The sequence below is a fragment of the Heterocephalus glaber genome, unplaced genomic scaffold, assembly GCF_053883595.1.
Source record: "Heterocephalus glaber isolate CG9 unplaced genomic scaffold, H.glaber_assembly_v1.0 deba00001479, whole genome shotgun sequence".
Classification (NCBI taxonomy): Eukaryota; Metazoa; Chordata; class Mammalia; order Rodentia; family Bathyergidae; genus Heterocephalus; species Heterocephalus glaber.
The window spans coordinates 15,877,988-15,901,923 of record NW_028258316.1 but is presented as its reverse complement, the minus strand read 5'-3'; the positions used below and the strand labels follow the sequence as shown (position 1 = coordinate 15,901,923).

At 34.7% G+C, this 23,936-nt stretch overlaps 1 long non-coding RNA gene across 1 annotated transcript; it reads right to left on the bottom strand.

The window, feature by feature from the left end:
* Window positions 1-1,847: 1,847 nt before the first annotated feature.
* LOC147826107 (uncharacterized) lies at window positions 1,848-16,287 on the bottom strand. Its single transcript, XR_015439858.1, has 3 exons — window positions 8,374-16,287; window positions 8,036-8,086; window positions 1,848-1,915 (listed from the first exon to the last, which is right to left on the bottom strand). It is a non-coding gene; the product is annotated as an uncharacterized LOC147826107 (long non-coding RNA).
* Between the last annotated feature and the right edge of the window lie 7,649 nt (window positions 16,288-23,936).

Here is a 23,936-nt window from a genome sequence, read left to right as displayed (position 1 = left end):
TTATACGCAAGATGTTTATCATTGAATCTCAAAGACTAGACATGAGACACTGCATAATTAAGATATGAGTGTGGAACATTGTAAGATTGATATAGCTTGGTAATGTGGGAGGCTTACTGAGCAGGAGGCCTTTAGTACAGATCTTGAGAGTGAGCAAAAAATTAAGAATTATGTTAGTTAACATTTATTGAGCACTTATGTTCCACTCATTTGAGTTCTAACTTCATTCATTCAGTCAGGTTTGTGAACCAAAGAAGGCATTGTGGAAACATTTCAAAAAGAAATTCTGATTCTGACACTTCAGGTAGTGACCAGGAGCATATGACTTCTTTTGTTATTGTTGTTGTTGTTGTTCCCTTTTAGAGAAAATTACTTCATTTTAAACATTTCTGTGTATTATGTGTATTATGAAATGAAAATATTGGAAAATATTAATGACCCTGTGATAATTTTCTATTTTATATTCATTATATTTATATTCATTACAGTTATTTTTATTATTACTCTATGGCAAGGGATACAAATAGACAAGTGAATAAGAAAATTACTCTATTTTTTGCTTAAATTCTTTTATTGGTACATTTTAGTTATACAATACATTTACATTTATCATTGGGTCCTTGAACCTGTACATGATGTATCTTGGTTCTTATTTCTCCCCATTCCCTGTGTGCCCTTCACCCCCTCCACCCTTCCTTAGATCAATTATCCAAATTCCTTTCTTCCATACTTTGAAATAGGAAAAGGTCCAAAGGGGTAGCGGTGGTGGGAGGAGCTGGAGAAAGGAAAGAATGGAAAGGAAAAATTTTGAGAAAAGAAAAAAAATGGAAACGAAGTATGTAAATAGGGAAAGGTGGAGGGGTGAAGGGCGCACAGGTAATGGGGAAAAAATAAGAACCAAGATTCACCATGTACAGGTACAAGCACCAAATGATAAATGTAAACGTATTGTATACCCAAAATGTACCAATAAAAGAGTTTAAGGGAAAAAAAATTCCTTTCTTCCTTCTCCCTTTCTCCATGCCTCTCATTCCATTCTTCTCTCCATCCCTTCCTTCTTTTCATTCCCTCCCATTCATCTTTCCAAACTTTTTTTCCCACTGGTAACCCTTTTATCTTCCTTCCATAATTATTTACTAAATGCTCCTTTCTGCCAGGAAAATAAGTAATGGGCTCCATTTCTCACAAGTTTATCATGCACTGACTCAACCCTGGTGCAGAGCCTGAGATAGAAATAATTCACCGGCCACATGTAAGTCTTAATGTAACATAGGCGTGACCAAGGGACCATTTGTCCCTGGAATGCAATAAAATTTTCTATTACTATCTACTAGCCAGAATATAATCAATCTTCAAGTTTCAGATTTTAAGAAATATGGGGGATAGGGACATTTGCTGAAAATAAATCAGAAAAATACAGAGTGTGGAAAGTTCTACGTGACAAATGACCCAGTTTTTAAAATTTAAAAAATATTAATTTTGTAAGAGAAAACTTTCCCTTTATATTTGGTTCAAAAATAGGCAAGAGTAAGTTATACTGCATAGTACAGAATGGCAGTTCCTTACCATTGGTATACTGAATAGGATGGAATACATAGTTGATTATGCTCTGGCTTATAGTCTATGTAATCTATGGACCACGGGTGCATGAAAACATTTATTGATCCATAGTCCTAGAATGTATATAAATAACATCTCAAACAAAACCAAAACATTTTAATTAATAAATTAATATAAATAAATTAATTGTATATTATTATATAGTATATAACTATAAACTTACTATATATTATACATTAATAATTATATTAATTAAAAGCACAAACTTAAAGATACATGAGTTACTTACAAAAGTTTTGTTTCCATTTGTTTCCTTCTATTCTCTTTTTTTTCTTTTCTCTTTCTTCCCTTCACCCTTGGAAGGTAATGATGAAAAAGGAAGCATCAAGATATATTATCTACAGGTATAAATTCCCTTTGATGAATGTGATCACTATGTGTATCAAACATATACTAGTAAAAGTAATTTTAAAAAAATTTTTTACTTAAATTACAATCTATTTAGATTCCAATTTGGGAAAGAACTTCTAAAACATGATCATTTGGGGTATAATAAAGACATATTGAACATAGATTGGCTATTTAGATGACAATAAGTGCTATTTGTCATTAAGATACATTATGTATAGGTACAAATCCCCTATGATGAATGTGATCATTATATATGTCAAAATTGTACTAATAAAATTAATTTTTTTTGGTACCGGGAATCAAATTCAGGACCTCATGCTTGTGAGGAAGGCGGCAGAACCATTGAGCTAAATCCCTGGCCCTAAAATTAATTTTTAAAAAGCCAAATATGTTTACTATCAGTTTTGCAAACCATGAATTAGAGAGGAAGTGGAAACAAAAAATTAAAAATAAATAAAATTGCAGAGAAGCAGAATAATAAAAGAGAATTACACAATGTTGACAGACTAAGTAATGGCTACATAAAATATTTTTATCATTTCTACTTTTAAAATCATGTAAATAATTCTCTGTTGTTGAATATCCTAAATGTGCACACATCACACCAAATCTGTAGCTACTCATGATTCAAATTATCACTTGGAATTTTTTAATGACTTTCAACTCTTTTAGCATCTTCTCTTGGCTTGTTAAACTCTTTAATATACTGAAGCCAACATGACTCCTTTAAAACGTAAACTGAGCAAGGTCAATGGCTACAACTGAAACATCATTGGAAAAAATCCACACTTCAATCTATAATATGACCATAGATGAACTCATAGTCCTCACTGTCATAATTTGGGTTAGTTCTCTACCTCCTCAACAGCCTCTTTCTGCTACTGGTAAACTCCATCACTGTCCCCCAAAGTCCAACTACCTAGGTCTTCCATTTTTTTCCATCACTCGGTCTCATTAGAAAGCTTTCCAATTTGCTAGAATATTGCCTCATGAATTGATATTCTGTATTACCTGTATTGTTTAAGAGTATTTGTATTTGTCGTTTATAAGTCTTCTCATCTAAAGTTAGCTACATGTAAGTGGAATTAACCTGTCTCATTCCTTACTCAATTTTTTAGCTTTTAGAACTGAAGGAGGGAGAATGCAAAGGATAAGAGACCAAGGAGAGAGGGGAATAAACTGAGAAATTAGCAGATGAATAGTGATCAGAGAGATATTCTGAAACAAAGAAAATGCAAATTCACATAAAGTCACACACGTAGAAGGCTCCACAGAGCATAAGTCTAAGAGACGGAAGAAAGAGCAGTTTTCCATGATTCAGCTCATGAGACATTCATGGAACACTTACTGGGTCAGAAGTGTGATTTAGGCACTGGGAATATAATAATCTGTCATGCAAATTCCTTTGTAAAAAATGATGAGGATATTCATAGCTAACCTGTTACTGGATATTACTTTCTATATTCCAGGCCCCAATTCAAGGACTTTACATTTATTATCTCATTGGCCCTTTTTCTCCCCCAAAACAGTATGAGATTGTGTAACTAAAATATCAAATTTAAGTAAAGGTAATTGAAATGCAAAGAAACCAGTAGCGAAAATACTTTTAAACAGCTGCCAGTGTAAAGTGAGGTATTTGCCAAATCTATTGGTATGACTGAAGGGATCTCACAGGAGATGGAAGAAAGGCTTCCTAATCCTACCCAGGCAGTCAGCCTGACGTTTATGGCTAATGGAATAAAGAAAACATTACTACCCATAAGCTGGGGTGATGGGCTGTTCTCACTGCTACCTTGGACCATAAATTACTCTGCAGAGATGTCAGAATGCAGATGAAGTAAAGGCTGGACTCTAGAGTCTGGTGGTGGTCAGAGTTAGAATTCCATTCTGATGCCTTCCGACCCTGTGAACCTCTTCAAGATCACGGCACTAATACCTGTCTTTGTAAAAAGCTACCACCACATTGGGTTATGTTGAGAGTGAAAGTGAACCTTGGATTTGAAGCATAGTTCTTTTCCCACACCAATCACTGAAACTTTTCTTTTTTTAGCTCTCACTCCTTGCAACTCAGGAACAATAAATATAGGAAACATCAGGAAGTTTGATACATGTTTTAAGAGGTAGTCTGAGACCTAGCTAGCCATGAATATCAGAAGTACACCTCTGCTCCACACCCCAAGTTTTAGGCTCTCACATAAGGAACAGGCATTAAATTCCAAGGAGTTGCCATTCTAGGTGATTTTTTCCTGATTATTATTATACATAGTATATGGCTAAATGAAAGAAACCTCATTAAGAGTTAAAAGCAGTAACTAATTTGAGACATCTGCAGGACAGAATCTTTTAAAAATAATTATATATATGTTTATATATAATTGCATATATTTATTTATATATAATTATAGATATATTATATAATTATAATGTGCTAATTAATTATATTATATTACATTATATAATTATATATTATACATTAATTATATAATAACATATAATATATATTTCCCTTCACATTTGAACACATTTTTCCTATTTCACAATATCTAGTATACACTTTGGCCCTTATTTACACTTTTAGTTTCTCACACCAGAGAAATTAGTTGATATTTGAACATCTGTGTCCTATTTATTTCACTTATGAGTAAGTTCTCAAGGTGCATCCATTTGCCTAGAAATGTCTCAAGTTTATCCTTCTTTATGGTAGAGTAGCACTTCATTTTATTAAAAAAAAACCCACATCTTCTTTAGCCGTTCATCAGTTGATGGGCATTTGGGATGTTTCCAAGATTTAGCTATTACAAACTCTGCTGCTGTAAACATGGGTGTGCATATATCCCTGTGGTGTGATCTTTCAATTCCATTGGGAAGATACCAAGGAGGGGAATAGCTGGGTCCAATGGAACCTCTAGTTTTGTTTCTTGAGGAATCTCCACACTGATTTGATTTCTATATTGAAACCAGTCTACACTCCCACCAAGAGTGGAAAAGGGTTTCTTTCTCCTCACAGCACCACCAGTATTAGTTATTGGTTGATTTCTTGATAATATCCACTCTTTCTGGGTGAGGTGGAATCTCAGCATTGTTTTAATCTGCATGATCAGTGATCTTGAACATTTTTCATATTTTTTGGCCATTTGAATGCCTTCATCTGAATAGTGCCTGTTCATTTCAGATGCCCATTTCCAGCTCACGTGTGAGAGGGGAGCATGAAGCAAGGAATCTTTTGAGAGAGAATGCATTACAAATCCCCTTTGCAAACATTATCAAGCAGCAGTGGGGAGAAGGGATGGAGATGAGCCTCAAGTCAGAAAGTCAGTTCCAAGGTCATTAAAATCAAGTTAGTCGTAAGCGCCGAATACCAGGAATTGCAGAGAAATTAGGACAACAAAGTGCTCGAATAAGCACTGGGGTCAAAAAGAAATAATGAACCAAAGAGGTACTTTTTTAAATAAAAGGAATTGGTTTAATTCTTTGAGAGGCCAAAACTTCTAAAAGTCATCCAACACAATCCTCAGAGACACTGGATTGGCTCCAGAAGTCTCGCCTGTGAGACACAACAGTAAGATAGTGATGTTGCTGACAAAAGTCTGAGGATGCTGAGGCTAACTGTCTTCCAATGATGCTGATGGCTTTGCTGCTACACAAACCACACAGCTGAGGAGACAGAAAGATGGCACTGACATACTACCATCAAGTATCAGAGACTGGCTTTCAAAGAAAATGATGAGTAGCCAATTAAGACTTTCTTCACTGAAGAACTAGCTCATTCTGCGTCACAGCAGAAAATTCTGTCTTTGAATCTGCATAAACCTCGTCTTCCATGAAAGGATTTATTGAACAATTCTGCCCAACCAACCCAACCAACGAACTGAGCGCTATGACTGTATCCTGGGCAATGTGAGTGAATTCAATTCCTCAACCCTCCAGGTGTCTAATCCTTCAGAGTTCAATTATACACAAATGGGCACATGAGGAAATAGGAGCGTTTGAAAGATGGTTAGTCTAGATTGCAATATGTTGTAAGTATATAATGTAATCTAGAAATCAGAGACTTAGAATTTAAAAGTCCAGTAAAAATCTTTATTAATATTTTACATATATATTACATGTGCAAGTAATAGTATTTTGGATATAATGAGTTAACTATACTGTTAAAATTAATTTCATCTGTGTCATTTTTTCTTTTCTAATAATACTATTTTAAAAATTAATATTTTTACTTAGTTTTCCTTTGTGGTTCATTACATTTTATTGGAAGCTGCTATTGTAGATTAAACAACTGGGCTTCATCCTACTATTACTGGTACTTTAATGTGATCATATCTTGACCTGTGTTTCACTATCAAAATCCTACTTCTTGCTGAATCTAACCTAAAAGGCCATTGCTTTAATTCATTCATTTTTTTTTTTTTTTTGGAGTATCAGCAATGAAACCCAGGGCTTACATACTGAGCTTTCCCCTAGCCTTTCCCGAGCCTTTCTTTTTTTATTTTGAGACTTCATTTTGCTAAGTCATTAAGTTGCCCAGGCTGGGCTCAAACTTGCTATTCTCCTGCTTCAGTCTCCCAGATTGCTGGGACTACAAGAATGTGCCTTCATGCTCAGATTCAATTCATTCACTTATGAAATATCTACTCATAATGATACTCTGTGAGCTCTCAGAGGACTTTATTCTTTTTTTTTTGTACCAGATATCAAACTCAGATCCTTGCGCTTGCGAGGCAGGCGGTGAAACCACTGAGCTAAATCCCCAGCCGTCGGAGGACTTTATTCTTATAATGCAGTTATCATAGTTTTCCTTATATTTGCACATTTATTTTATCAGAATAAAAATTCTTATAAAAACACGTTTGCAACCCAAGTAGCCTACAATAATGCTTCATGTTATTTTTTCTTCAGAATTAAAATAATTTAAGAATCCTAGAATTTTTTATGGAGTCAAGATACACTCAGATCCCACAAACTCTGAAACAAACGAAGAAGATACTTAATCCCCTTATTCCTGCTTTTGAAACACTGTTTTGACTAAACTGCCCATGGCCCTGAATACAAAACAAAAACAAAGAGGCTGTAAAATGTTTTTATAACAATGGGCAAGCTTAGACTGGGAATGGAGGTGATAAAAAAGAAGTTAATGAAATATGTAGCTATGTATGAAGAGGAGGAGAATGAGGAGGAATAAGGAGGTATAGATAGACTGATGTAATATGTGTCCACATACGAGATAGTTGGGGGAGAGAGAGAACAGAGACAGACAGATAGGTGGGCAGTAGAAAATACTAACCTGCTTATTATATTGGGAAAGAGTACAAATTAGGTGCTATGGTTTAACTGCTTATGTCCCTCAAAAATTCATATATTCAAACCTAAACCATAAGCTGATGATACTGAGAGGTAAGGCATTTGGAAGTTGGTTAGGCCATGAATACTTCACTCCCATGGATATGGTAAGTGCTCTCATTAAAGCACTTGAGGGATGGTTGTGTTCATCCCTTGTTCTTCTGTCCTTCTCCCATGGAAAGACACAGCAGCGAGGCTCCATCTTCATGCCAGAGAGTAGCAGGCATCATCACTAGATCTGCTGGCACCATGACTTAGGTTCTTCAGCCTCTGTAACTAGTACCCAGACTAATACTCTATTTTTTCATAGATGCACAAATGGACTGAAGGACAAAGAAGGAAGGGGAAAAGGATGTTTAAAAAGAATTGAAAAAATGGAAATAGAGCTCTTGCAAATGGGGAGGGGAAGAAGACTTGGTTGGAGGAGGGAAGGAGGGATGGGGAACAGAAAAAAGAATCAAGGTGTGTTAGGTACATACACTCTCCAGAATAAATGTAGTCATTATGTGCTGCAAACACGTACCGATAAAAATGAGAGGGAAAAACAAAGGAGACAACTAACAAAGTGAAGAAACAACCTATGGAACAGGAAAAAATTGTTGACAGCTCCTCCTCCAATGGAGGACTAATATCTAGAATATATAAAGAATTCATTTGGATTTTCATTCATGATAGGTTAATTATTTACTATTAAAGCCAATCTTATGCACTGTGGAATGCTCACCAGCCTCCTTGGCCTGTATCCTCTAGAAGCCAGCAGAATTTCCTTCCTGTCCTGTCAATCAAAGACACGTCCACTTACTGTGTTGTTTATGTTGTTACTCCTTTATGTATGCCTGTCCCTTGAGCTACACACCAGGGGGAACCAACCGCAGATTTTATTTCAATTGAAGGGTTCCCCCCCACCTCAAAATCCTCCCCCTCATTTCCAACACACCCATCCAGTCGTTCCAGCCACTTTCTGAAGCCGCTCTGGAGTCCTCCCTCCTGGGCGCACCTCAAAAATACAGGGAATGCTGCTGCTATCCAACGGAAAGGCAGGGTAGCTGTGTCCTCACCTACCTTAATCACTGGATCCGGCACTATGTGACTTCCAGGTCTTCCCCAAAGTCAAAATGACCATGACAGGGAACCGTTTTGAATCCATTCAGGACATCGAGGCAGCTAGGATAGCACAACTATAGACGCCCAGGAAAGAGGACTCCAGAGCTGCTTCAGGAAGTGGCAAGAACATGGGATGGGTGTGTTCCAAGTGAGGGGGAGGACTTTTTAAAACATAAAATAAAATAAAATAAAGTAATTTTATTATCAAACACACACACATATACAAAAAATTAAAAATTAAAACCATCCAAAGAAGAACAATGCAAAGGGAAAAAAACTACAATAATATTCAAATACAGTAGAACTCAACCAAAAGAAGGGTTTTTTTTCTCAATTGCCAGCCTGTTTACACATCTGTACATATTTCTCTTTACTTCAAGCTCTTTGGTTCTCTTGTCACATGACAAATAATTTACTTCTGGATTCTTTCTTACTTTTCATCCCTGTCCAGTCATTTGCTTTAGAATATTGAGCTCACCTTCCTTTAATACTTAAATCAATATTCTTAGTTCAAAATACACTTTTTCTACTTATTTCAATCAAGGGAAAGCAATCATACATACACGAAAAGTACCATGTCCTGTAATATCATAAAATTAACATTCATGCTGTTTCTATACAACTTGGACTCTCGGTAGACATTACTAATCAATGCTGATACTCTTTCCCCCTGAGCCTGTATTCTACCTGAGGCAGTTACTAGTGATTTTTTAAATTAATTTTATCAGTATAATTTAGATATATATAACAATCCTATTCATCAAAGGGAATTTGCGCCTTTTCATGGTATATCTTCATTCCTCTTTTTCTCTCAGTCCTCTCCCCTCTCTTCAAAGTCACTAGTGGTTGACCTGCCAAAAAAATTTAAACTATTTGTTCTTCAAGCTCTGTTCTAATGCCTCATTTTTAGAGAAAAGGAAACTGAGTCCTAGATGATTAAATGAATTTCCAAGGCCATGAAGAGTCATTGTTTTCTGACCTCCTGTGAATCTTTCTTCTTTTTTCCATGCAGCATAAGGAGGATTCTCCTTGTTAAACCATATGAGACTTTACTGGAAGAAGACACTTGGAAAGGTTGCAAAAAGCAGGAAGGGAGGTTGACATTAATTTGAGTTTAGCCAGGTTTTCTCTAAACAATGATTATTCCAGTATCTTGAGAAGACACTGAAGAGTGATGATTGCCTATGATTTTTGAAAGATCAAAGTGGAAAGAAGTTTGTAATTCCAACCAAATGCCTGAATTTAAAATTCAAGAAAAAGGAAGCAACAGTCCCATGAAAATAGGGTTAACTCCAGCAGAATCCAGGAACTCACATAAGTATTGAAAAGACAGGATTTGTGATTCAGTGTTAACCACATAGCTTTTTAGAAGGGGGAAAAAAAATCAGCCAAGTCTGGTGGGAAATCAGAGGCTGTTTATGCTTTATCGTTTATATACAATAAAATACATTGGTAAGAAAAATTGATCCTGGTTCTTCTTCTCATTTGGGTTTTATTTCCCTACCCTCAGCTTTCTGGGCTGAGGTTCATATCGTCCGTGTTTATGTGAAATGGGCTGATGTTCTCATCTTGCCTTTCGATAATTATAGGTCTCTCCAGGAAAGTGGCTTTATAGAGGAATTTTATAAAGGTTTTAAAGATTTTTATTATGAGGGATGCAGCCCTTCCACAATTATTAGTTTTAAAAGGTGCTTTGTAGCCATTGCTAGTGGAACAGCTATCGATTCCTTTACAAAGGGGAAACTCACTCTCATACACCCACGTGAGTGCTGTACCTTGGCATCTCGTAAACTGGTGCTATAGTGGTGTGAAATAAAATGATTATTTTTCTTATTGAAGAGCCTCTTATCCCCACTAATGGTGACAGAATAAATTTTAGGTCTATGGGCAATAGTAACCACAAATTTCACTTTGGTTTGAACAGTTACATTGGAGGCTGTAATGAACTTCATATTGTTTCAAAGTTTGCTCAAGAGTCCATTACCAAACTTATTGAATTGACATCCTGCTGAATATCGCTTTGCCTCGGTCCTCTGCTCTCCACCAACTCTGACCATCTGCTTTGGTGGACATTACTAAAACAGCTTTCCAGTAAGTATATCTGTGCTGTCCTACCTCCCCCTACAGTTTAAGGTTTTCCTCAATACCTATAGGGCAGACTTTCAACTCCACCACAGGACATGCTACCCTCACTTCACCCAGGAATCTGATTCTTGTACACTTTGTCTCTTGCTTTGCTTCTGCATGAACCTCATGAGCATGCCCAGCAAATTAGAATCATATCATTCTGTGGAACAGCATAGTTTATGGGATGTTGTTCAAGGCCACTGGACAGTGCCATGGGAGTTTTAGAGCCAGAAATAGATGTTTTAATTTATGGTTCTTCATTTGGTAAATGGTCTTAAGAATTCAACATCTGGAACACTGTGTCTTAAAAATGGGCACAAAATAAGAAAAAAAAAACATAGAAGTAAACCTGGCATGGTGGCACAGGTCTACAAATCCAAGATACATCCCAAGTCTGAGCCCAATCTGGGCAACGTAGAGACTCAGTGAGATCCTGTCTAAAAAATTAATAAATAAACAAATGTTGGCAATGTAGCTCAGTATGCCCTGAGTTCAATCTCCATTTCAAAAAAAATGAAATAAAGGATTATACACAGTAGCTGGCATATCATTGCTATGCCATAAAAAATTAACTATATATCCATTGGTTATGTGACATAATGGGAAAGTGTATGAATAACAGAGCCAAGAAGGCTAAATGTTAAAATCTCGGAATCCTACTTTTCTCATCTATAAAATAGAAATAATGGAATGGACCCTGCTGGGATGTTAAGATGAAATGTGAGCATAGACATAAAATGCTGAGTACAATGCCCAGCATAAAATGGTTTTCAAAAATGGTAGACATTTATTTGTATTTTTGCTTACTCAAATGAGAGATTCCATACTGTATTTAAGTTTGTGTGTCTGATTTATTTCACATAGAGAGCAAAATAAAAGATTGACAGGAGGAAACAAGGAGATAGATCTTTTGCAAATGGGAAGGAATCAAGGAGACTGAGGAGGAAGGGGAAGATAAGTTAAAAAGATTTAAAATGCATCATGTACAAGTAACAATTACAATGAATGAAAACATTACATGTTGTAAATGTGAGCTAAAAATATAAATAATAACAATAACAATGAAAAGGGGATTTTAAAGAAGGTGAAAAGGAGTTGAGAAGGGAAGGGAAGGAGATTTTAAAAGATCAAAATATGTTAAGTACATGTACCTAAGATAAGTGTACATTTCATGTACTACAAACATGGACTAATAAAATAAAATTTTAAATATAGTAGATATTCCACACAAAAGCACCGGGCTAAAATCATACTAATCTGCATTGCAGTTGCACAGTGCTGGCAGTGAGGTAGAGGTGAAATCACACAAACAGGCCACTTATTCTCTTACTTTAAGTAAGCAGTCTTTGAAATAATTTCCATTGTGCTCCAACCATGGTTCCAGGTGATAGAAGTAAAAAGATAAGTGTGAAAGCCCTGGTTAGCAGGGAGCTCCCAATTTACTGGAAGAAAGGGGTTATTTCAAACAGGAGAATATAATATAAATACGTGAGAAAAACCTCAAGTGTGTTCTGCAAATGTTTCTTTTGCATTAAAGAAAGTTTCCTGAAAGTGTTAGAACTTGGACAATAAAGGGAGAGTGGTTAGACCGCAACGTTCTTATAATAAGAAACAATGTGAGTTCAGACAACAGAACAGGAAAGATCTGCAGAATGCTGGAGCAGAGAGGAGCACAGAGAATGGGCTGCAGAGGGTTTGGTAGCAAAGACTGCCAAGAGCCCTGGATCATGTGCAATCTCTGAAGATGTTTGAAATGCAGAGGCACATGTTTCAGAAAAACGTTTAGAAAGATGAACCTGAAAAGCAGAGGAAGAGAAATCAAATGGAGATTTGGAAACCAGTTAGCAGGCTGTTGTAATAATCCAGGTAAGAGTAACTAAGAAGCTTGTAGTGCATACTAAAAAGAAAGTCCAGATGGGAGAGAGGCTGTCGCAGTTGTAAGAGAGCACATATTTAGATAATTATGACTATGTGGGGAGCACTGTACTTTTCATTATTGCTTTGTTTGCACAGGTAAACTGAACACTTTCTTAGATATCTATACAATAGAAGTTTATTTCATCGAAAGTAAATTTTCTTAGCAAACAAGCCCAAGTGAATTTCCTACAGCCACGTGTCAGTAGGTGATGGCACCAAGATTAGAGCACAGGTTGGTTTGATCCAAAGTGCACGTGCTGACTTCCCAAGCCCATGTTCTCCTGCATCGCCTTGTGGAAGAAGTGTCCGAGACACTCACCCTGCTGGGCAAGGTGTGAGGAGAGTGTAAGAGCACAGAGAAGTGTGATGGGAAGCCATGTCTTCAAATGGAGAAGGAGTAGGTGCCCTAAAACTTAGTGTGTCGTGTCACAAATACGAAGCCCTTGGACAATGAGCGAAAGTATTGACAGTGTATTACTAATAAGTAAAAGCAAGTTTTCAAACAATATGAATCCCACTTCCTGTTAAGAAAATAAATATTTTATATTTTCAGAATATGTCCTCTCTCTGTGTGTCTCTCTGTCTCTCCCTCCCTCCCTCCTTCCTCTCCCTCCCCTCTCTCCCCTCCCCTCCCCTCCCTCCATCACTCTCCCTGTCTTTCTCTCCTCTTTCTCTCTAGGCAATGTCTTAGTAGGTATTCCTGGAGTAATACGACTGGAAAATGTTTTCTTTCAACTCTTTGACCGTAGCTATTATTTTTTAAGTAATTACTGTGTCAGGAACTGTGATAAAATTTTATGGCCATTTTCTTATTTAATCCTTAGACTGGTTTTATGAGGAAGGTATTAATGTAATTATCACTATTACTTACTATTATTATTGTTATTAGCCCTAACTTAATATGAAATTGAAGCATATGGAAAGTAAGTTAAATGCCTACAGCATTGCAGCTTCATCAGTTGGTGAATTCAGATCACATGCCTCTTAGTGACAGACACAATTCCAATTAAGTCTACTTCATTCATGGACTAATCTTTTAACCATGGTGTAATGCTTTATTATTCACTAGTTTTTTTCCAGATAAATTATACCTTACATTTTAACTATTTTATAAACTGACTTATATAGACTATAAAGAATATAGAAATAATATTATTACCGTACTATTCTTGCTTGTTGTTATGCTTGCTTATTTTTCTTTTAAAATTTGTAAAGGAAATACGTGCATTTGGTGAGCATGTAAATAGCTTAAATGATAAAATAATGAAAAATAGGTCTCCTGCAAAGACAACTTATGGTCCCCATTGCAAAGAACACTATTGTAACTGCCTCCCCCAATTGCAGTTGTATCATTCTCAGAAATGTGAAAAGCATGTCAGCATATATATTTATATATCCTTTATTTAATTTATTTTTAAAAGTTGGGATCATACTATATACTTTTCTATACATTTCTTTTGTTATGGTTCCCTAAATGGGGATTAATTATCCTTCTGAAATTGAACATAAGAAAATTCTCTATCTTTAGAATTCGTGTATAGTATCCCATTGCAGGCATATATTTTAATTAATTTAATTGATTCTTTTTTGAAATTTAAAGAACATTCTCACACATACGTGATAGGATATGTTCTTAGACATTAAATTGCTGGGTAGAAAAATCTGTGCAGATTTTATCATAATTAAAGCAGCCCAAATGAGTTTGAATATATATATATATATCTCAGAAATATGTAAAAATAATTGCTTCTCTATATATACATTTTTATCCTTGGCAAAACAATAAATAATAACGGTACCTGGCTGTTATTTTAATTTGCTTTTCTAATTATGAGAAAATTTGGTAGCTTTTCTCTTGTTACAGTATTTCTCTATTTGTATGTGTCTCAGTATGTGTGAATGTTTTATGAGCTATATTTTGATGTTCTTTCCAAATTCATATTGGGATTAGTTATTTGTTTCTTATGTATTGATAAAAGTTCCTTGTCCTGTGCGTTGAATACTAAATTCTAACATTTTACTTTTGCTATTGGTTATGTTTCTTAACATTGTGCAAAAGTGTTTTTAAGTTGTAATTTGGCTTTATTTTTATTATGACATTTTCAGACATGCGTATAACAAGCTTTGATCATATCCAGAAGCATTCAATATATGTGTTTAATAATCTATGTCCTGATACTTTCTGGTGTCACAAAATATAAAGTTTTAAAAGACTTTACTTCCTCAAGACCTTTTTAATTTAAATTAAATTTACTTTGAACCAATACATAAAATGTAAAAGTTCTGGGCTGGGGATCTAGCTCAGTGGTTCCGGTGCCTGCCTTGCAAGAGCAAGGTCCCGAGTTCGATCCCCGGTACCAAAAAAAAAAAATAAAGTAAAAGTTCTACGTATTTAAGTAGTACTATGTAGAGTTTTGATATGTATATACATTGTATAATTTTCAAAATTTGTATACAGATAAACATTGTGTATTTTGCTTAAGGTAATATATATAAATAAAATATGTGCATATATATGCAGTATCATATAATTCTTATATATATATGTATAATTTGATTTATTTGTTTATTTATGGCACTGGTGGTCAAACCTAGGGCTTTGTGTATGCAAACCAAGCACTCTACTAAGCCACACCCTCAGTAACTAATATGTAAAAACATAACTACTGGAAATATTAATATCATAAAATATTTTGACACATGAATACATTGTGCAATGTTTAAATCATGATAAACCTATTTATCTCTTCAAATATTTATTTGTTGCAAAATCATCCAGTATTCATGCTTCTAGCTTTTCAAACTACACAATATATTACTATATTGATGAATTGTATTTGTAATCACCTCATTTTTTGCATTATGCTTATTGTTCCATACAATTGGAATTTTTGAACCATCTAGTATTTATTTTGGTGTGACAAGTAAGATGAAGATTTTACTTTCATTGCTCTGCCTCTACCAAATGGCTAGCCTATTGTTGAGGGAAATGTATGGAAATAATTTTTTCCAGTGTGTTAGTCAGGCATATTTTTGAGAAATTTTGCATTCCTCCAATCTCTTAGTTTGTTCTTGGTACAGTAACACATAGTTTTAGCTACCATCTCTTTGTTATGCTCTTCAATATTTGATAGTCCTTTCATTTCTCTTCATCATCAAAAATGTTTCTGACAATTTCTTCATGTTTCTTTACCAGATAAAATTTTGGAGTCAATATTTTCAAGTTTCTAAGTGAAGCACTACAGTAATATGTTGGTTAGGATTACACTGAATATATATCCATTTACACCATCTTATAAACCAAAAGGAAAGTCTTTTCTTCTATTGAAGTTTTTTATTGTCATCAGCAGAGGTTCAGTTTTTTTTCTTCATACAGATCCTGTACATATTTTGTTAGTGTTATGAAATCAATTTTTATTATCACATTTATAAATGAGATATGCTGTGGCATTAGTTTAGTAATTATACTACTACTACAGTATAATTGGAAATGTTATTGAATTTTTATGTACTGTTCTAACCAATTGTCTTAGAAATTATTTCTAATAATTCAAGTCATTTATCTGATCCTTTCATGGTCCATCTTTTCATATGTTGAAAATAATTCTCCTTATTCCTTCTTTTGTATATTTTATTTTCTTCTTTTCTCCAAATTCAATGGTTATATACCTCCAGAAAAATGTTAAATAATCAACACAATTTTTTCTTGCTTTGTTCTTGATTTTGATGATAATTCTTTTCCTTCAAAATTAGTAAGTTTGGACTGACATAGCATTAATGAAGTATCTATGGATTTAATATTTTATTTAGCATTTTAAATATAAACTATAGATATATAATTGATTTTTTAAATAACTGGTTTGTTTATTATTCAGATAATTACATTATTTCTTTTACTTTAAGATATTGAGTAATAAAAACGTGACATTTCAACTTGAATAAGACTTTCTTTCCCAGAAAAAAATTCTACTTGGTTATAATATGTTAACTTATTAATTTATGTGAAGATTTATTCTACTTGCTAAGACTATGGGGTTTTTTATATCACTGTTCAGAGAATGTAATATCTGATTTTTTTCTGTTTTTTCCTATTTGTCTGATTTTAGTATTGAGTGTATTTTTCAAATTATCTACTCCATCTCAATGCAAACAATACACCTTTTAAAATTATATAGTTAATACATATCTATTTTTCTATTTTTTCAAAGCAACGACCTCTCATTGTCTTTATTAATTCTGCTGTTTCTGCTTTCAAGATAATTAATTTTGATCTTAGTTACTAATCCCCACCTTTTGTTTTCCTTACATTTATTTTGATTTTCATTTTCTAACCTTTTTGGATGGATGATTAAATCATTTATTTTCATACTTTTTCCATAGTACTGTGTTTATAGCTATGAATTACCCTTTAAGCATATTTACAGTTTTATTTTGTAAGTCTTGAGATGTGGCATTTCCATTATTCTTATTTTCTAAATATTCAGCAGTTTTAGTGCCATTTTTCTTTTTGTTAGAGGGGTCATTTAGATTGTAGGAGTTTCTGAACTTATTCTAGCAAACTAATTTTGGTATTATTGGAATCAAAAATGTAATCTTTAAATCTGAATTATTTTCTGATAAATTTTAGATTGTTAAGAGCAAAAAGACACACAATTCAGATATATAAATATGCTACAGGCATTTGTAAAGAACATGTATTTGCTGTTCTCTGCCACAGAACTACTCATGCCTAATTTATCATTTAGGTCATTTCTCCTTAGTGTTTTTTCTTCCATTTGGTTTATCTTTCTTAAGCTTTAATAGTAAATCCCTGCTGATATTGTTTTTATAGATGAATTTTGACATTTTCTATAGTTTTCATCAATGCTATGATGTTAGGAACAAAAATTCATGACATTGAATTGGACATCCTCATTGGTACATCCTTTGAAAACATTTTCTTTTGTATAATTATGTTTCTTATGGTTTTTATCTTATCTAATGTTTATAGGTTAATTCCTGATTTATTTTTGCTTGAATAGTATGTCTTCATTCAGTGTTTCAAAATTTTTCAGAAATATCTCTTTCAATTCCTTCCTATTGTATGCTGTAGTCTAAATCAATATGATGGGCTTATTTAAGTATGTTTGAGGTCATCTTAAGTTGATTTTTGCTTAGTTCTATCATTCTATCATATGTTAACTTCTTTTTTTGTTGTTTAATTCTTTTATTGGTACATTTTAGGTATACAATAAATTTACATTTTTCATTGGGAACTTGTACCTGTACATGATGCATCTTGGTTCTTATATTTTTTCCCCATTCCTAGCCCTCCCTTCACCCCCTCCTCCCTTCCCTATTTACAAAGACTTTGTTTCCGTTTTTTCCTTTTCTCATATTTTTTCCTTTCCCTTCTTTCCTTTCCCCTACCCCTTCTACCTCCCCTAGCACTTTGCCCCTTTTCTTCCTATTTCACATTACCAATTATTCATTTTCATCCTTATTTACACTTTCCCTTTCTCACACCAGAGAAGCTATTCGTATGTTAATTTCTGATTTTCATGCTCTTGTATTTTCTATGTTTTGCTTTTGGACTGTGTTGGTGTGCTTTGTATTTCTGATCGCCTTCAAAGAAATTGGAAAAGTTGTTTAAAAATAAAAATATACAAGCGCAAGGACCCAAGTTCGATCCCCGGTACCAAAAAACAAAACAAAACAAAACAAAAAATATATAACCCCATTTATCACATTCATATTTACGAATGAGAAGTCTATATATGTCTTTCTTGCTGTATCCAATGTAAGTAATATAAAATTCCCCCACTACAATGAAAAATAGTAAGATTGGCATAGGCATGTATACAGGCACATGCACACACACTCACACATACATACACAAACACACAATTCTACCTTCCATGTCTCACTTATAGCATTTTTAATTTTTCTGCATATTTTCATGGTTTATAACAATTAACATTTTGCCTAGTAACCAAATTTCCAACCATTCTTTAACATTAGTTCTAAATTAAAATAAGTTCCATGCATAAAACCTTTGTTGCCATAGTGCCTTCATTTCTATGCATTTTATTTAGTTTCATTTCTTGGTTGACTGGATTTTATGACCATGTCTTTTTTCAAGCAAGGCTCATGGGTGACATTTACTCTGAGTTCCTCTCTTTATAAAAACAGATTGCTTTTATTCTTGAACACTGATTTTGTACAGTGTACAATTCCTTGGATCACTCTTCTTTCTCCCTGGATCAGATAGACACTGTGGGTACACTGTGAGATAGCACTACATGTTACTTAGGAAAAAGATAAGCTCATCTCTTTTTCATTCCTTTCTCTGTAACTGTGTGTGTGTGTGTGTGTGTACTGAATGTTTTTAGAACTCTATCTTTGAAACTTAACTCACACATGATGTCTTACCTTTAATATACGTTTGTTTGTTAAATCCACTTTTCTATGTGCTGCTATTGCAGATGGTTAAGTTAATTAGATATCTTATAGGCAGCTAGACAGGGCCAGCCTACAAGGAGCCAACATGGAGGAGAGTGAAGACACATTCACTGAAGGCCAGCATTGTAAAAGGAGAGAAATTAGCACACCCACGTAGGATGAATAGCAGTGATTGATATTCTAAACAGGTATCAATCTCCTGGGTGGGAGGCCAAGGTCTTAAGCCAGCCTCTCCAGGAAATATCCCTGACCCACCCTTACTGGAAATCCTTGTATGCTTGCTACATGACCTGCTCCCCGATTTGACCCCCATTTAATCAATATTACCTGGGTGACTGTACTTGTAAATTTATTGGTTGGTCATGGTTTTGTCCCACCTCATGCCCACCTTGTAAATTTCCATTGGGTCTTATAGTTATATCCCACTTTGTAACCACCTCACCACATGGCTTTGCTGTATAAAACATCTTTGAAAAGTGGGGTGAGCGGGCAACCCACTTTCTGGTCCCCTGTCTGTCTCTCTTGGGCAGAAGCTTTCTTTCTCCCAATAAATTTTTCCTACTCTTAACCTCCATTGTTCTTAGAGTTCATTCTTTAATTTTAGAGAACAGGAACTCATGTTTTGGATATCTAGTAGGTTTGGGAGTTACATCACTTACCCCTATATCATTTCTTTAATACAATACTTTCTAATACTTCTTTAGTACTTTATTTTGTTACTTTATAAAATATTCCTTTCTAATTTATTCTTTTAAAAAACAGTAATCATACAGTTTGTTTTCTCCTATATTTCATAGCTGTAAGTTTCTTTCTGAACCCTATCATTCTTTTAAATATTTTTCTAAGCTTGTTGTCTGCACTGATGTTTGGTGTTCAGAGAAGTCTGTACTTTTTTTCCCCTCCTTCTCATGAGGCGCTAACTTCTTTAACGGTTTTATATTTTCATCTAGTTATTTCACTTTTAGAATTAATCAAACTCACTCTTTATGTCTATTCCCTATCATTTCATTCTCTGAAAATGTACTACTTTGTAGACTTATTTACTGAAGTTACATTTTTTCTTTCAGACTTGTTATGGCTTGTACCTACATGTCTCCCAAAAGCCTCATGCAGTCATAGGTGGGGCTTTTTGGAGGTCACTGGATCTAGGGTGTGTGGGATTAATGGTGTTCCACATTGGGTGGAAGTGTTACTCACCCTAAGGGCATGCACACTGAACAGAATATAAGGGACAGAAAGAAGCCTGCTGCTCTTGCTTGCTGTTTTGCTGCCTTCTGCCTGTTTCTCCTCTGCGATGTCCCTCTGCTATGTTACCCTGACTTGGAGCCAGCCAACTATGGACTGAAACCTCTACAAGCTGTAAGCTACAGTAGACCTTTCTTCCTTTAACTTTGGGTGTCAGGTATAATGTCTCAGCAACAGGAAGTACTTAAGACAATATTACAAGAAAATTTTTCATCCAATACTCTTTAAATATTTATGTTCTCATTTATTCTTCTGAGTATGCATTCTATATTTTTCTTCTGGCTGGTTTCCCCAATGAATTGTGGTCTGAGCATGGAATGAAGGTGAATGCACACACAGGTTTCCACCTGTTTTCACATGTTATGTTATACATCATGCACAGGTATAATATTGTATTTCATGATGTTATCAATCAACTATCATAAAATGAAAGCTCTTATGTAAAGAGGAGTTGGACAGTTGGAAGCTTAGTTTCTGAGATATTGATTGAAACTTTTTTCTCACCTATCTACTATTTCCCTTCTCATGTGGCATTCTTTTCTGTTTCTGAAAGTTTTCTTGTACTTCCTTGAAAGCCCTATGTGGTCAAGTAATAAGTGATATTTTAGATCTATTTATCTGGTTCAGCTAATTCTGCCATGCAAAAAAGACACTATGGAGATTATCTACCAGCAAATCTAGGCTCTGATATGAAATGCAGGAGATGAATTTAGAGAAAATTACTGAAAAGGCTGCTGTTGCAGTGGTCAAAAAGTGGGTCAAGTTAGATTCCTCACCAGCTCGTCATTCGTCATTCATGCTTTTACCTAATCCCATACAGTTGTTCATCCAATAATCTTGGGGAAATTTACCTCATTCCTCACATTATCATCTAACCAGCCATTCCCTACATTCCTGCCCAGAGTAACTAATACTTACAGCAAGAGGAGCTGTGTAAGCCACTCTGATCATTCCCACAGTGACCCAAGAATATTTGAATCCTTAAAGCAATACGTAGTAACAGCACATCTACTAGAAGGTCTAATAAAAATTGACAGTATCACATGCTGGTGAGAATATCAAGCAACGGGAACTTTTTTATTCATTACTACTGGAAATGAAAACTAATATAGCCAATTGGAGAAACTGGAAGTTTCTCACAAAACTAAATATAGATTAGTCATTCAATCTAAAAACTGTGGTCCTAGATATCTACACAAGTGATCTGAAAACTTTTGTATACACAAAATGTTCATATGAGTATTGAAGCTATATTGTTAATCCCCTAACCTGAAAGCAACCAACTATTTCTCCGATAAGTGAATGGATGAACAAACTGAAACCCCTGTTCAAGGGGGTAACTAAAGGAAAAAAGTTATCAAGACATCCAAAATACGCATGAATATTAAATGAATAGTTGTGAGTGAAAATCTCAATCTGAAAAGCCTACCTATTATAAGACTTCAATTATAAGACATTTGGGATAGTAATTTCTGGACAATAAAATTACACTCTGTTCATAAAATAAAATGTAGTGGAATGAAATGAAAAACAAACCATAAACTTATTTCAACACTTTTCTTAATCACTGTAACAAGTGATCCCAACCAACAAAATGACTGAATATTAGAACAGCAAAACACTAGCCAGTAAGATAGGTGATATCTTGAGGATGCAGTCCTCCCCTCCCTCCAGAGGAGAGGTCTCAGCTTCTGAGCACACACACAGTGAGAGCTGTGGTAGAATGGAACCACGTGACTCATTCTGGGTAATATAATATGGCCTGAAGTGGTACTGGCACACCTAGATCTGACTCCTGAAATCTTCAGCAAGACCTTCCCTCTCTTTCCTGTAGTAACCCCCAGAGGCCAGATCTTTAAAACAGACATATTATAAAAAGAAAGGAGTCTGGATTTTCATGTTACTACTTGGAGTGGAGCTATGAATTATTATAGTTAGGACTACTTTCTTAACCGGCTGTTTATCAGAGCATTTGACATCTATGTTAATATTAGACTGTCTAAACTCAGATTATGGTTTTAAAAGGTTAGGGCAGAAGAAAGAAACTAATACCTGCCTGATTGCAGATGAGACTCAAGTAGAGCTTTTCCTAGTTTCAAACAGCACTCTTTACTTCCAGAAAGACTTACCAAAGCCTATATTCAATAAAAGCTTATCTGCCATCTATAGTTCCGAGAATTCCAAATTGTTGAATTATATGCTGAGACCTGTGAGGAAAGTTGATTATGAATATGAAGGTGTTGTTAATTATAAATTATATTAATAAAAGAAAAACTTTCTGAGGTATTGTAAAATACCTTATCTCATTTTTTCCCTCATCAACTATATATGTTGATCATTCTACAGAAAATTGAGGTTTACAAAGGTGAAGCACAAAGCTTAAGTTCACACATTTAATTACAAGCTGAAGCAGAGCTTGAAAACCAACGTTTCTGATCCCTAGCCCAGTGCACTTTCTTTACAGAATGCATTCTTTGAGTCTAAAAATATGTTGTAGTCTTGAGGGGTGGAATCTGGGTCAATCTAACCCCATGTTTATCTCAAGAATTAAACACTGCACTTCAAGAATGACCAGCAGAGACTGTGGGCTCTTTAGAGCTCCCAGTGTACTGCCTACACAGACACTTGAGGCAATCAAGAATGCAGTCTAGCTATCAGGCTTGTGATGTTAGGGCTAGAAGCTTCATGTTGGCTTAATATGGGTTTGGGTATCACTTCTGTAGTTCATCAGCTTTGGGAATCTGGCCAGCTTATTTTGTATTTCTAAGTATTCATATAATATTATAGAAATTTCCCAGGCACAAATAAGATATTCAATATACCTGCGGTAATTGTATTATGATCATTGTAACAGCCAATTGGAGTTGGAGGTGTTTAGCACTAGTTACTGCTTACAAGGCATTGAATAACTAAATAGCCTACTGTGCAGTGTGTAAACTGCCTTGATTTGATCATGACACCTTGGGGCTCCTGGAAAATACATGCAAGGACAGAAACAATATGTTCTTCTCTGCACCTAATACCTCCTACCATAATGAAGAGACAATCATTGTTAGCTGATAGAAAAGAGTAAGTAGTCTTGTTTCGCTTCACATTCCAAACTGAATTCAGAGCTAGAATGACTCCAAAGAGGATACCCGGAAAACAAATTTTAGATTTATGGCAATCTACTGCCTCATACTATTCACCAAGTCTTCTCCATTCATAAATGCAGAATATGATTCAGCTTCACTTAACATATATCATTCCGTGGGAGATATGTTCGATATTTTTAAATGTTAGTGATTTTTGCATTTTCATTTTGATGGTAAAAATGAGATGTTCATTACAGAAAATACTTATAAACATGAAGTAGAATATTAAAATCATCTTTAATCTTACCGACCATAAATCCACCACTTCATTTTAAGATGTTTCTACTGTATTTTAAATAAATACACCTATATATTTAGGTGCAGATAAAATATATCTCTAGTATATTAGCATGATGGAAGGGGGTGGATTTGGTGAATATTTTAAAAGATGTATAGACTCATAATTTTTTCAATTCTGTAGAATAACAAATCAAAGAAAAGGTTTGCCATATAGGAAATTATTCTTTGAAGATTTTAAGTTCTTAGCCTTACTGAACAAACAAAGGAAAGTATTTACATGTTGATGGCCCTTCTGGAATGCCTAAAAGTGTTTGAGAACACTGCTTTGAAGCAGGTGAAACATTCTCTCATCCATAAAGTCTTTTTTTACCAAAAATTTATTTACAATTTTAGTTTTATTTTTAGATGCTGAAAGTT